General features: G+C 39.8%; 2 protein-coding genes across 7 annotated transcripts in view; one reads left to right on the plus strand and one right to left on the minus strand.

The window, feature by feature from the left end:
- CMSS1 (cms1 ribosomal small subunit homolog) overlaps positions 1 to 14,896 on the minus strand; it is a 356,232-nt gene that overhangs the window by 153,556 nt on the left and 187,780 nt on the right. For 2 of the 4 annotated variants that reach the window (XM_089775796.1, XM_089775797.1), the window contains exon 2: positions 1,204 to 1,255. The exons of the other annotated variants lie outside the window; for them this stretch is intronic. The gene's annotated coding sequence lies outside the window, so the exon portion shown is untranslated. The remainder of the gene's footprint in view (positions 1 to 1,203; positions 1,256 to 14,896) is intronic. 4 annotated transcript variants of the gene reach the window in all.
- FILIP1L (filamin A interacting protein 1 like) overlaps positions 1 to 14,896 on the plus strand; it is a 297,957-nt gene that overhangs the window by 108,589 nt on the left and 174,472 nt on the right. The window lies entirely within an intron of this gene.

Raw genomic sequence — 14,896 nt, forward strand, 5'->3', positions numbered from 1 at the left:
TTAGCCTGTGTTATGCAGGAGGCCAGAGTAGATGAACATAAAGATCTTGCCTAGCCCTAAAATCTATGGATATTCAGATGGCATAATTTAAAGATCAGGAGATCTCATTTCCCAGCATGTGTTGCATTACTTCTTTATTTGCTGTCCTTTATAAATGTACAAAACTCAAATGAATACACAGTATGTACAGACTGCAGAAAATGTGCTCTCAATTGCCTTAGATGCCAACAGCTACATACTGTCTAAGTGACACATGGTTTTGACCAAGGAGATAGCAGTATCAGTGTTTCCATAACTCTTTGTGAAGAATTGAGGATTTAAAATGCCTCTTTCCAACATTACCTCATGTCTGGGCCTCTTGCTGATTAATTAAAACTATATAGATACAGAAAAAACAAACATCAGCACTGCAACACTATGTACCAATGTACAGTATCCTTGGCAAAAAGAAATGGCCTGCTGTTCTCAACCAACTCAATTTCCATAATTGTGAACTGTGATCAGACAAGATCTCTTTTCTAAAAAACATTCCAGCAACTGGCAAATGTGTCCAATACACAGGAAATTATATTTATAGTTGCATTACTCTCCACAATGTACCAATTCTCCTCTCACTAGAAGGACCAGTGGCTATTTCTAAATGAATGGTTTTGTCCCTATAAATCTATCATCACAACATACAATCGTTAATTCTAGAGTCCATACTGGTGGGGGGAGGGGAAATATTGCAGAAAGAACCCTTCCACTGCTAAAGAATCCATAAAATAATGACCTATAAGACTTCTCTACTCGAAAGAGCAAGAGTTTGAAATCTTACTTTTGCAATTCTTTGTCTCTTCATTAAATCTGTCTCATGTTAAACATGTGCTTAAGTTTATGCAGAAGAGAAATCCTATACTATCCATGTCCCTAAGTATCTCCAGGAAATAAGGCCTAAACAAGTTGCAGACTCACCTGTACCTGCTAATTATAAACTTCTTTAATATCCTTATATTTTTAACACTGAAAACTGGTTAAAAAACAACAAAAGCATTTGATGTGAAACTTACAAATGCCCTTACAACAAGCATTTAAGAACATGTATAATTACTTGGCAGTCATCGTGTCCTTCATGTTTTTTGCTACGGTTCAGAGAACCATGCAAGTCCGACTTTGAAAAGCAGAAAGCACGAAGCTTTTAATAAAGATCAATGAATACTTTACCACATGAGAAACTCCACCAAAGGCACAAGCATGTTGCAAGAAGTGTTCTTACCTAAAATTAAGAAAAGTAAGAATGATCACTCCTTCTTCCTATATCACACTTTAAAAACACAGTAATTCCAATATAGGGAATGGTGGATATCATAATAACCATGGAACAGCCCAAAGAAAACAAGAACATGAAATTGCCATTCCTTTGATCAAGAAATTAACATTAAGAGGGAGACCACTAATATATACAAACAAGCAATAAAAGAAATTTTGCATTAGTACAGTGAAAGCCAAAGGACTAGGGTGGTGGTGTTTTTTTAAGTTACTTAATAGAGCTGGGGGTTCAACTAAAATGCTAACAAAACTGTACTGAGACCCACATGTGGAGACTTTCAGATGGTCACTTAAGAGAGAGCTTGCCTGCTGGCAATGAAGGTCCTTCATTGAGAAATCTGAACAGGACTGTTCCTATATTTTTACATTAAAATCTCCATGTGCAATGATGTTTTAGAGACGCTTTATTTGTTCAGTAAGTATATGGCAAATCTCCAAAAAGAGTCATATTTTTTGGAGTTTAATGCACCCACATTACACACATCATATATTACTTGAAAGCTTATTTTTATGTCCATTTAGATGAGGCATGATGTAGAGCTAGCAAGTGGTGCTGCATGCCTGTAGGAGAGATGAAACAATGGTACCCCAAATGAAAAAAAGTGTCCCCTTTTTTAAAATAATTCTAGCCATGTTGCAGTATGACTATGTCTACAGATTTTACTATTTAAGTTAATTTTATTTCTTTAATGTGATGTTTATTGGTCAAAGCCACCAAAAGAGAATGTATTAAAATATTTCTATTGGTTTTGCATGAGCAAGATTTATTTTCTCCCAGAAATGACAGCACTATTTAGCATGTGGCAAAAATGGTGAATTTCAACATTTTGTGATAAGCTAACATGAAAAGTTTTCACATCACATATTCTTAATTCTTAAAGAATCTCACAAGTTTTCTCTATTTTTTGACTGAAATTTGATGACCAGTCAGTCTCACTGAAGACTCGGCACCAACAGGAGTATATTCCATGCCCTCAGTTTGTACTGCCTAGTGGGTAGATTGTACTGCCTAGTGGGTAGATATAAACGTATGTGAATACCTAATGTAATGCTATTCGATTTATGAGCTTTTGTACATACAGTGCTGCACCTAGTATGTCTAGTAGAACGGTATTTCTGAAAGTGTTCCGCAGAATCACTTTGAGAAACAAATTAATTGGCTGCCCCGGTTTGTTTATTTACCAGAGCCTTGGCCACAGAGCCTCGTGGCTCCTATTGGCTCCGTTTCACTCTTTGCAGCCCAGGGGAGCCGTGGGAAACAGCGGCCCAGCCCACACCGCTTCCCATGGCTCCCCTTGGCTGCAAAGGAGCCTTGTTACTTGGGGTGCTTCTTACTATGCTGATACAAATCCAAGCCCTGACACCAGTAGCTACCCTATGGCTGCGTCTAAACTGGCACGTTTTTCCACAAAAGCGCTGCTTTTGTGCAAAAACTTGCCAGCTGTCTACAGTGGCCACTTGATTTTGTACAAAAGCACTGACGTTCTACTGTCCATAATCAGTGCTTCTTGCGCAAATGCTTTGATGTTCCCGTTCGGGCAAAAGCCCTTTTCCAGAAATGTTGTTGCACAAGAGCGCCAGTGTAGACAGCTAAAAACTGTTTTGTGCAAAAAAGCCCCAATGGTGAAAATGGCGATTGGGGCTTTCTTGCGCAAAACCGCATCTAGATTGATATAGACGCTTTTCCGCAAAGAGTGCTTTTGCGGAAAAGCATCCGTGCCAATCTAGACACTCATTTCCGCAAATGCTTTTAACGGAAAAACTTTTCCGTTAAAAGCATCTGCGGAAAATCATGCCAGTCTAGACGCAGCCATAGGGTAGCTACTGGGGTAGCCTATAAGTATACAGAAGAGGTTTCATAGTGTCTTCCATCAGCCTACTTACTCTTTGCAGGGTGGCCCAAGAAGCCATTCCAGTCCCATGTCTCTACAGATCCATTTATCCCTAGTTCTTAATTACCAAACACTCAGACTTTTCCCCACGTGGGTTCATCACCCTCAACGGAATGAAACTTGCCCCCAGTTATCAGTTCGTTCGTGTTCGTTCTCGTTCTCGTTCTCGTTCTCTCTCTCTCTCTCTCTCTCTCACACACACACACACACACACACACACACACAATGTGCACAACAAGGAACTAATCGGGATAAAAATAAACAAAGGGTGTTTTTGATAGAAAAATGACAGATTCAAATATGAGAGTCAGCGGAAAGCAAACAGAGACAAGTCACACAGAAAATAAACAAAGACAGAACCTCATGTTTTAAATTACTATATTAGCTAAATATCTTTTTCTAATACATTACCTATTTCCTCTGAACAGTTTCTAATGTAGTTCTATCACAAAAAGGAATATCGGTACAGACAGCGCTCCACCTAGATGTCCTTCATTTCAAACCCCTTGTCTTTTAAGGATCTGCAGGTTTTCCTTTCTTTCTCTCAGACTGTGGTTGTGTTGCTCAGGGGTGTGCATACGCCAGTCCCACTGTGTGATGTAAGTTACACTCACCGAACCACTGATATGGACAGGGCTATATCAACAGGAGAGCTTCTCTCACCAATACAGCTATTGCCACTCACAGGGGCTGAAGTACTTAAGCTGATGAAAAAGTTCTCTCATTGGCTTAGCATCTGCACTAGCCGTGTAAGCTCTTTAGCGTAGCCATAATCTAAGAACATGTCTACACAAGTGACCTTACAGCAGCACAGCTGTACCGATGCAGCTGCATCACTGTAAGATCACTCATGCAGCTGCACTAAATTGGCAGATTCTCTTGTTAACAGCATAAAACCACCTAAACAAGTGGTAGCAGCTGTGTCATATGAGCACTCCCATCAGCAAAACTTACGTGACTTTGGGTGAATTTTTCACACCCTTGAGTGACATATGTTTTGCTGACATGAGTGATAGAGTAGACATGGCCCATGGGGTTTTCTTTTCAGTTTCATATTATATCAATGTTTTCCCCTTAACTCTAACGGTCCACCATTGTCTACTCCTGGCTGGCCAATGGAGTGGTGCATAAAGTTAGCTTCATGTAAATAGCTGGCTTTGGAGAAGACCCTTGCTACTATGAGTTGTACCTGAAATTGTAAAACCAGTCATGAGCATGCGGCTAGTCTATAAACGTAAAGACACATATTTACAACCACAGTCTGTCACATAGCTTATAATGACCAGCCAATTGAAAACATTACAAGCATTCACAAAACACTCTCTTTGGCATATTCTTATACACAACAACAATGTACACAGCCAGCTGATTCAATTTCTCATTCTTTGTGTTTCTCCAATTGGGGTGTCTGGACGTTGATTGTGATAGTCACTTCATACTTCTGCATGTCATTTGTGATGCACTCACTCCTGACTTCTGCAACATACTCCCTCCTTTACACGCATTAACAGAATATGACTTTGTCACTTCCCTATTTTATATTGGGGGGGGGGAAACTGTTGCCAAACTGGGAGAGAGTGACTGACAAGCTGCAATTTCTGCAGCAGGAAAGTTGATAATTGTTCTGTATGACCACCGTAGGAAACAAAACGGACACTTGAATTGCTTGCACCTCCATCTCACCTTCAAAAAGGACAAATCACTAGCTCAACTAACACCTGTGAAGGCTGGTTTGAAGAAGATGTCTAAAGAGCATCTTTGCAAACGAGATCTGGATTCTTTCACACTTAGGTGAAATGTTGGATCAAATGTTGGATCAACCCAGCAACACAGATGGAAAAAAGTGGATGGTGAACTACTGCCTGTGTGTCAAGAGCCCAGTCCCTGCAAAGAACTGTGTACATGTTAACGCAATGAAGATGATGGCAACGCACTGAGATCATAACGCTAAATAAGGTGGCAATGGTGATGTTGACTAGTCATGGCATCTGCAAGCCTACATTTCAATGATACCTGTACACACGGACTACTAGATTTTATTTTATCCTTTAGATTATTGGGATGCCTTGAAGCCACACAGAAATCCAATGTTGTGTCTTGAAATAAAGTACAGAGTCATTAAACTAACAGGAACAATACAGGTTGGACGTCCCTGGTCTGGCACCCTCAGGACCTGACCCGTCCTGAATGAGGGAATTTGCTGGATAAGGGGATGTGCCCTTCCACCGGCCTCCCAGAACACTGCCCCCCCCACCCCTCCAGCTGGCTCCACTCCAGTCCCACTGCCACTTGGCTCCAGCCCTACTGCTACAGGGCTTGGGCTGGGCTCTGGCCCTCTGCTGCCAGCCAACTGGGACTCTCTGGGAACAGAGTTCCCCAGCCGCTGTGATTGTGCTTCTGTCCTACCTGGCCAGGGCTTCCCAGGTCTCTCTGGAACTCCATGGCTGCCCCACTGCTGCCGCGCCAGGATGGAGTTCCACGGCTGCCTCCCCAAGAATGGGGCTCACCTTTACCGATAGTGGGGCTCCCTGCCACTGGACTCCTGACCGGCTTGCGCTCCTGAGCACCAGGGCTCTCTGAGGGTACGTCTAGATTACGTGCCTCTGGCGACAGAGGCGTGTAGATTAGACTACACAGCATAGGAAAATGAAGCAGCCATTTAAATAATCGCCGCTTCATTTAAATTTAAAAGGCTGCCGCGCTGAGCCGATCCCAGGGCATACCTGGGAGGTCAACAAATGCCTTTGATGTCGACCGCGGAGCGTCCAGACTACCCCGCTGAGCCAACAAACAGCTGATCGGCTCAGCGCGGCAGCCATTTAAATATAAATGAAGTGGCGATTATTTAAATGGCTGCTTCATATTCCTATGCCGGGTAGTCTAATGTACACACCTCTGTCGCCAGAGGCATGTAGTCTAGACGTACCCTCAGACCATGGATGCCGCCAGACTAGAGAGTCCTGGATTTAGGAGGTTCAACCTGTATTTCAAAGTGCACTGTTTGCCCTCATTTCAAGGTGTAACGTGTGGATCGTGTCACTGTTTGCCCTCATTTCTATGGCAACAGCACCACTTGATAGCTCCAAATCATGTCTCATCTTAAAGTAGACATGTAAGCTTTCAAATGAGAGCACATTAAGTTAATCATATTGGTGATATCTGCTGCTTCCTTTATCACAAGGCTCCTCTTTATCAAAGTTCCCCTACACTAAAATGCTTATGGCACCTCTTTATTAGAGACATTGGGATCCAAGGGAGGGATCTGGCTAACACTGCATATGATTGCCTTTGAGAAAGATTGAGACAAAAACCCACTGTATGCAGGCTTGTAGGCGAGCACCTTAGCCTCTCATCTACCACAGCTCAGTTCCTCCTCATGGTCTGTAGCATTTGGTAGCTGCTCTATGCACAGTGAAGTGGACAAGAAAGCCTAAGTTTAGGGAAGGAGAAAGAGTAACCTGAATAAAATAAACAGATAGAAACACTTCTGATGGTGAGGGGCTGGATTTTTTTAAAGACTTTGTTTTATAGATCAAGTAATATTTAAATTATGAAAGGGGTTTTCCTATTCTCCGAAGCAGTTTCTTGCAGTAGTAACAGTAAATAGATACAGACCTCTGCTGACACTTCACACATACAGGGAGGGACTACCCCAGGATAAAAGTCTTGTAGGAGAAACAACAACAGATTCCTGGCTAAAAAACCTCATGCATACCTAACAGAGGGATGCTGGCTCAATAAAATAAAGGACATGCTTTCAATGGAAAAAAAAAATTACAGAATCCTCAAACCTAACAAAAATGTACAATCTAGCCGTCACCACTAAACCAGACAGTCCAATGACCTTTTAAATCTCATTGCTGTAAGTAATGTAGCTTGGCATATTGCATTTAATTGTGAATTATCATCGAGCAATTAGTACTGCCCAAACACATAAGAGAAAGCACTTGCCCCCAACAGCTTACAGTGTAAATACACAAAATTGAGAAAGGAAGGGAAATGGGAGCAGAGCGAGAGAAATGGGCTTTATCTATAAACCATGTGGCATAGCCCCAGCTCAGGGCCTTAATGCCCAACACATTTTGCTAAAGTTACAGTCCCACACTACATCTGCCCCGGAATTAAGTCCTGTCTCTTTCCTGATTTTTGTATACTGAGTGTTATCTCTCACAACATGATATAAGCGATAGTTTTATTTCATTCATATAATATTTTGCTTTTTTCACCTTCAAAGTACTTGACAAACAGTAAACAACAGTACTGGAAATTTTGGGGTTTTGGAATTCTTTGGAAATTTGAAATATTAGTGAAAACTAAATTGAAAACAAAAAGGAGGGAATTGTGATTCATTTTCCCCTATATGTTCCTACTATTGATAATATTATCATCTCCATTTCACACACAGTTATTGAGACAGAAAGATATCAAGCATCATAGCCAAGCCAAACGGAGTGTTGGTGTTCAAAGAACTTGGGCATTCCTGGCTCCTTGTCCAGTGCTCAGGTCATTAGAGCATATCTTTTTCTCAGTAGCCAGGCATTTCGAACATGGTTAATGCTCCCTTTCACAAGAAGGAGAAGGAAAAGCAATCTTAAAAGGAGGCAGATAAGGTGGTGCCATATGTCCCCCCACCCCACACACAAATTATAACACAGATAGTCAACGCTGCTGTAATTAATACTGCATTTTCTATTGGAACTTTCAATCAAGATCCTAATGATACAGTTGAGAAGGGAGCAATCTGACCCAACACATGACTCTCCTCAGTAAAATACTGTGCTTTGCATGTTGGATTCTGACTCTAGGTTCTAGCACTGCTTCTCTTCGTATCTTTCAGCCACATTACATCTGTACACTGCCACTGACTGGCATGCACTTGACTGCCAAGAGTATCTGCATCCTGGTTTTGGCAGCTCTGTTTCTATCTGCTTAAGATTGTCTGTCCTTCCTTTAATATCATTTCCTTTCCCCTTCCTTATGATATATGGCACCAGTTGTGTAATTCTATTGGTTTCGTTTTGGGTCATGTTTGTTGTTTTTTTGCTCATATGATTAATTTACATACTAAGAGTGCTAAAAAAATCCACCTTTTATTTATGGGAGCAAGCTAAGCTAACAATTGAAGAGCAGATTTCATGGATTCTCTACAGCACATAAGAGTAATGCCATCTAACAAAGATACATACGTCATCTGCATCCTCCCTTTAGTCTTATTACTACACCATTGTGATTTATACACTGCAAATGGCAATAGAAATACAACACTTGCTCCCATTAATAAAAGATTTTTTCTGCTTTTTTTTTTTTTTTTTTTTTTGAGGAAATAGCACAGTGTTTCTTTTAGTCCTGCTCTATACTAGGGCTTTATTTCAAAATAATCCCCCTTAGGTTGAATTTATAAGCGGAGGGTCCACATTACCAAGTCCGTTATTTCAAAATAAGGGGCTGCTTTACTTCGAAATCTGTACTCCTGCTTTTCTCAAGGAATAACACTAATTTCAAAATAGTTATTTTTAAACAGTGGCAGTGTGGACACTCCAATGCCACTATTTCGAAATAACTACTCCCCAGAGTTATTCGAACTAATTACTCCCCAGTGCTTCCTAGGGTTCAAGTTGAGGTGGGAGTTAAGTTGAATTGAGTTATGGAGCAATAGTTTCCTTGTGTAGACATGGCCTTAGAGACTCATGCTATATTTAGACTGCAAGTTTTTTTTTGAAGAATCTTTTCCGGAAGAGGTCTTCCAGAAAAGCTTATTTCAAAAGAGAGTGTCCTCAGAGCAAAAGCGCAAGGAAAAAGCAATGTGCTTTTTGGAAAGATAACGTCCACACTGTTTGGATGCTACCTCGCATTTAAGTTGTGATTAGCATGAACTGAGTGGCCACCAGGGCACCTGTGTTATTTCCTGGAGGCCTCTTTCAAAGAACTCCCTCTTCTGCATCCACACATGCCTTTTTCCGAAAAAACTTTTTTGGAAAAAGGCTTCTTCCTTGTAGAAAGAGGTTTACTGCTGTTGGAAAAACCCCTCCATTCTTTTGACTTTCTGTCAAAAGCACACAATAGCAATGTTTTTGCACATGGTTTGCTACTTAATTCAAGGAGCTAAGTGAAATTTCCGTTGAAAATTAACTGGGCTGCTGCTGAAGTATAGTTTTTCTGGAAAAACACTGCAGTGTAGACATGTCTTCAGTGAGGGATACTGTAATGTTGTTGGCCCCTTTTGCATATTAAACACTTGACAGAACACAAGAAAAGCTTTAAAAATGAAACATTGAACTGGAAAAACTGTTTAACTTCGGACATTAACAACCCTGATGATTACAGTAAAAATAGTGATGGTGAAGCACTGTGTAGCACTGGCTACAGACAAACAACATGAGAAGGCAAGACACTATAAAGTAATGAACAAAATAAGTTACTTTTGTTCTGAATAAGACATATCATGTATAAGCAGTATACAAACCCCTTATAGAAACTAAGAATTAGATAATCATATAATAGCAGACAATGCACTATAAACGTAACTTGCCTGTCCATTAAAATAACTTGGTTATTTTGGCTCGTTACCCTTGTTATTAAGCTACTGGAGCCAGGATAGTCTTTAGTAATATCTCTTTCTTGCTTTTGGGCCCTTCCTTAATCAGAACTCACATTGAAATGAGGAAGGGGCTTTGGCTGCATAAGGAACACTGAATAGGCCTATTTGCACATAGTTTGCTACTTAATTCAAGTAGCCAAGTGAAATTTCTGTTGAAAATTAACTGGGCTGCTGCTGAAGTCCTTCCTCAAGATCTCAGGTGATAGGTTTTTACATAATACAGTGAAAATATCTATTTATATTTTATTTTTACTTTATTAAAGAAGTTTATGCTACTAATTTAATTTCAGTGAACAAAAGGAAAAAAATAAAACAATTTTTTAAACAAGTTTAAAATATTTCAATGAAAAGCTACTTATAATACATTTCTGAAACTTTTGCAGCTCACATAATGTTAGCATTAGAACAAGAAAGTGCAACACATCAGACTTGTTTCATTGCTCAAGCTGAAAATTATGTAAAAACCTCACACACAAGTAAATGGTGCAGAGTTAGATTTTTCAATTCTTTCAACATTAACATATTCACGGTTTTATCTATAACTCAGTGAAACCAATGCAGATTTCATAATTTTAAGTAGGAAAAACGTAAAAACAATGTTGAGGTGCGCATGAAATTTAACATTGTCTTTTTGAATATATGTATTACAATAATTTTTAATTTCACGATCACTTATTTCATAAATACAGTAACATTCATTTTCAAGCGTACATCAGTCTGAGGGATGTCATTCATTTCCGTCCCAACATTATCTATGCTCTACACAAACTTTGGTTCCCTCTCTTTTTTATTGTTAAAAATATAAGAAATTAATTATGAAACTGCGCTTATAGAAAGAGTTTGGCACGTTAAAAAAAAAAAAGAATCACGAGACATTTTAAAGTTTCAATGTGTCTTTTTTTTTTTTAATCAAACATTTTAGATCTTTTCCAACATATTGTGTCTCCTGTTAGGGCATGGACATGTTGAACAGTAACAGCTGGCTGAAACTTTTCACTACTGCCATACTTAATTTGGATTATGTTGTGTAAAAAGTGTGTGCTGTTTATACACATAGTTGCAGACACAGTGCTACCATAGGCTAAACTTGGGTGTATGAGTGTGCCAAAGACATCATGATAGTCTGATACAGGGAAAAGACTAAGCTTACAAAAGACTGAAAGCCTTCTGCACAATGGTTACTGTCCTCATGCCCACAGTGATCTCTTTAAATGGAACTTGAGACCAGTTGGCATCTCTCAGAATTATGCCCTAAGCCTAACAAATCTAGTGGCAAACTCTCAAGTACACACTACCAAGAGCCTGTACGAAATCGATGTCTTAAAGAAGAATAGAACATAACAGAAAAAGGAGACTGAAAAAGCCCAGACTTGGGAAATCATGAGCCTTCACCTGGTTATATACTGAACACCCCCACACATCCCATGTGCCAGCTAATCACAAGCTAATCACAAGCCTGACTCCCATCTGCTGGAGAAGATCCAAGATTTTAATACACATCAGGGATAAAAAACTTTAGAGGGGTAGCCAAGTTAGTCTGTTACAGGAAAAAAACAACAAATGGTCTGGTAGCACTTTAAAGACTAACAAAACATGTAGCTGGTATCATGAGTTTTCGTGGGCACTGCCTACTTCTTCAGAAATCCGGTCAACTTTTTAACAAGTTTTGTTAGCCTTTAAAGTGCTACCGTACTATTTGCTGTTTTTTAAATTTAGCAGGGATAAAGTTCATGTTCCATCTTCACCACTATCTTAAACTTTTTTGTAACCTTGTTAAGGAATCGATTTACAGTGCGCTTCCCTGGGCCTCAACTCAGGTGCCTGAAAAGCCACAGCAGGATTGAAACATTAGTGGCTTTGCTACAAATTTACCTGTGTGTTTACAATATAAACTTTCATGTGTGTACACATCTATCAGGATGACTAATGAAAGCCAATATCTGCATATGGTCCTAAAGGGAAGCTCATTACTGCTGTCAAGCTATTATCATTAAATCGTCTGGCATTTTAAAAGAGCTAAAGTTGATAAAAGCAGAATTCATCTAAGGACAACAATATCCCCACCGAGTCTTCACAGTTGCGTGAACCTTAAATATCAAATGGCTCTTTCTGCTTAAAAGCTAGGTCACTTATCTGCAAAAATTATATTTAATGCTTCATAAATATAGGGCTTAAAACAAAAGTGCTTCTAATCAGATCTGGCATGAAAAGAAGAAATGCATAGAATGAGGTAAGTGTGATCTTACCCCGCTGAAGAACAGGAGATGGCAATGCGTCAGCACATGACTCACACAGACACTAAACAGTAGAGAGCTAGAGATAATTCTCAGGTAAACTTTGCACGAGCCACTACGTCATCCCTCTTTAACCTTGCTGCATTAATCATGTCACAAATAACTTTATGCAACCCAAGAAGAATGTCTGATTTACAGGGAGAAGGGTAATGTTAACAGAACAAACACTTTGGCATGTCAAGAAATGCAAGACCAACCAGAATTTCATTTCAATTCCTTAACACACCCCAGCAGAAAATAAATCCTTTCCATTCCATAGGAAAATTGCCAGTTCAGGGATTACTGATTAATCAGTTATTGAGAATACAATAAATAATAAAGATGTGCAAATGGGGTGGAGTAAAAAGAGTCTGCTTGAACATGTAACTCAAATCAAAACTTTGTTTTGGAGCTTGTTAAGAAAGATGACAGTGTCTTTCATGGCAAGCGGGCCAGCGGGCAGCTGGAAGTATACACAAAAAAGCCAATCAAAAGAATCCCTCTGTTCAGGGGATTCTTGACTAGTCAGAGAGAGCAAACTTCTGAGATTTCACATAGAGGCCATACATAAGTATGGTCCAGGGTAAACAGGGATTGCTGAGCCCTGTTCATTCCATAAATGATACCTCTAACGGCACAGGAAGAATTCTGATCTTAAGAACAGAAGGTGTCTTCTTAGAAGGTGTCTGAAATTGTTGTGATCCTTTCCATAACATGACACCTGTGAATCAGTGATACAGAATCATGAAATCATAAAAATGTAGGACTGGAAGGGACCTCAAGAGCTCATCAACTTTAGCCTCTGGCAGTAAACCCAGACCACTCCTAACAGGTGTTTGTCCAACTTAATCTTACAAACAAACCCCCAATGACTGGGATTCCACCACCTCTCAGGAAAGTCTATCGCAGTGTTTAATTACTGCTATAGGTAGAAAGTTTTTCTTAATACTTACCTAAATCTCCCTTACAGCAATTATGTCCATTACTTCCTGTCCTGCCTTCACAGAACATGTTGAACAATAGATCCTTCTCTTCTTTATAATATCTCTTATTTGAAAACTATTACTCAGACTTCTTTTCTCAAGCGTAAACATGACAATTTTTTTTAACCTTTCCACATAGGTCAGGTTTTTTTAAACTTTATCTTGTTTGCTGCTCTCCTCTGGACTTTCTCCAAATTGTCCATTTTTCCTAAATTTTAGTAGCCAGAATTGGACACAGTACTCCATCTGAGGCCCCACTAAAGCTGAGTAGAACAGGATAATTACCTTCTGTGTGATAGACATGACACTTATATGAACAAATCTCAGAACAGCAGCAGCCTTTTTCACAACTGCATCACACTGTTGACTGTCATTTGTGATCCACTTCACCGCTCAGATCATTTTCAGCATTACTACCATACAGCGAGTTAGTCCTCATTTTGTAGCTGTGCCTTTGGGGTATTTTCCCCCTAAGTATAGTATTTTTCTCTTGTATTTTCTGAAATTCATCTTGCTGATTTCAGACCAATTCTCCAATTTGTGAAGGGTCATTTTGAATTCAAAACCTATCCTTAAAAATGCTTACAATCTCTCCCAGCTTGGTGTCACCCATACATTTTATAAGCATACTCTCCACTCTCTTGTCTAAGTCATTAGTGAAATACTGACTAGTACCAGACCAAAGACAGATCTTTACAGGACTCAACTAGATACATCCTGGCAGTCTGACAGCAAACCACTGATAGTTATTCTTTGAGAACAGCCTTTCAATCAGTTGTACACCCATCTCATAGTATCTTCATTTATACTACATTTCCCTAGCTTGCTATAAGAATGTGACCTGGAACAGTGTCAAAAGCCCTACACTCAAAATTCAAGATTTATCGTATCTACTGCTTCACCCATCCATTAGGCCAATAACCTTTTCAACAAAGGAAATTAGTTTGGTTTGACATGATTTGTTCTTGATAAATCCATGCTGGCATTTCCTTTTAACTTTATTATCCTCTAAGTGTTTACAAATGGATTGTTGAATAATTTGTTCCAGTATCTTTCCTGGTATTAAAGTGAGGCTGAATGGTCTATAATTTCTCTGCTCCTTCTTGTTCCCTTTTTAAAGAGAGCCACTGTTTTTCCTTCTTCAATGCTCTGACCAAACCCATCCTCCGAGTTCTCCAATATTATTGCTAACAGTTCCAAGGTTGTTTTAGCTAGATTTATACAAACTGTGCATGATTAACAGAATTGCACTGTGTACATAAGGCTATGTAGGACACATCATGTGTAGGCCTGGTCTACACTATCCAGGTTTGTTGATAAAACATATGTCAACACCTAATAGTGGACAAAACAAAAATCGCCAATGGGTGGTCACACTTGCTCCCTCTGTTGACCGATCATGTTCACATTGGGGGCACCATCATCAACAGTGTGAGCAACACATTGTGAGTATGTATCTCAGTGCAACGTCATGGGAAGGCGAAGTTGATTCCTGCACATCTTGGGATTCCCTCAGAGTTTTCCCACAGCCTCCTCAACTGCCGGGAACAGCCCCATGAGTAGCTTTCTGAGGTCTCTGTGCTGAGGAATGCCAAAACAGTACAGCAGTCTCTACCCTCAGTTTCACCCCTCTCTGCAACCTCAGTCTGCCTGTCACTGAGTTCCTAGTGCATGGTAGAACTGGAGTATTCTAATGATTTGATCTTTGTTTTCCAAACGGAGCTGCTTACTCAGCTACCAGATAGTTTCTGGAGCTTTGAAAGGGGAGGGGTACATGGTTGCAGGGCAGCAGAGATCAAAACACTGAGCAGAGCAATCAGGGCAGGCATTGTGAGATGCTGG

Source organism: Pelodiscus sinensis, chromosome 1 (assembly GCF_052426305.1).
Source record: "Pelodiscus sinensis isolate ZL-2025 chromosome 1, ASM5242630v1, whole genome shotgun sequence".
In the NCBI taxonomy this organism is placed as follows: Eukaryota; Metazoa; Chordata; order Testudines; family Trionychidae; genus Pelodiscus; species Pelodiscus sinensis.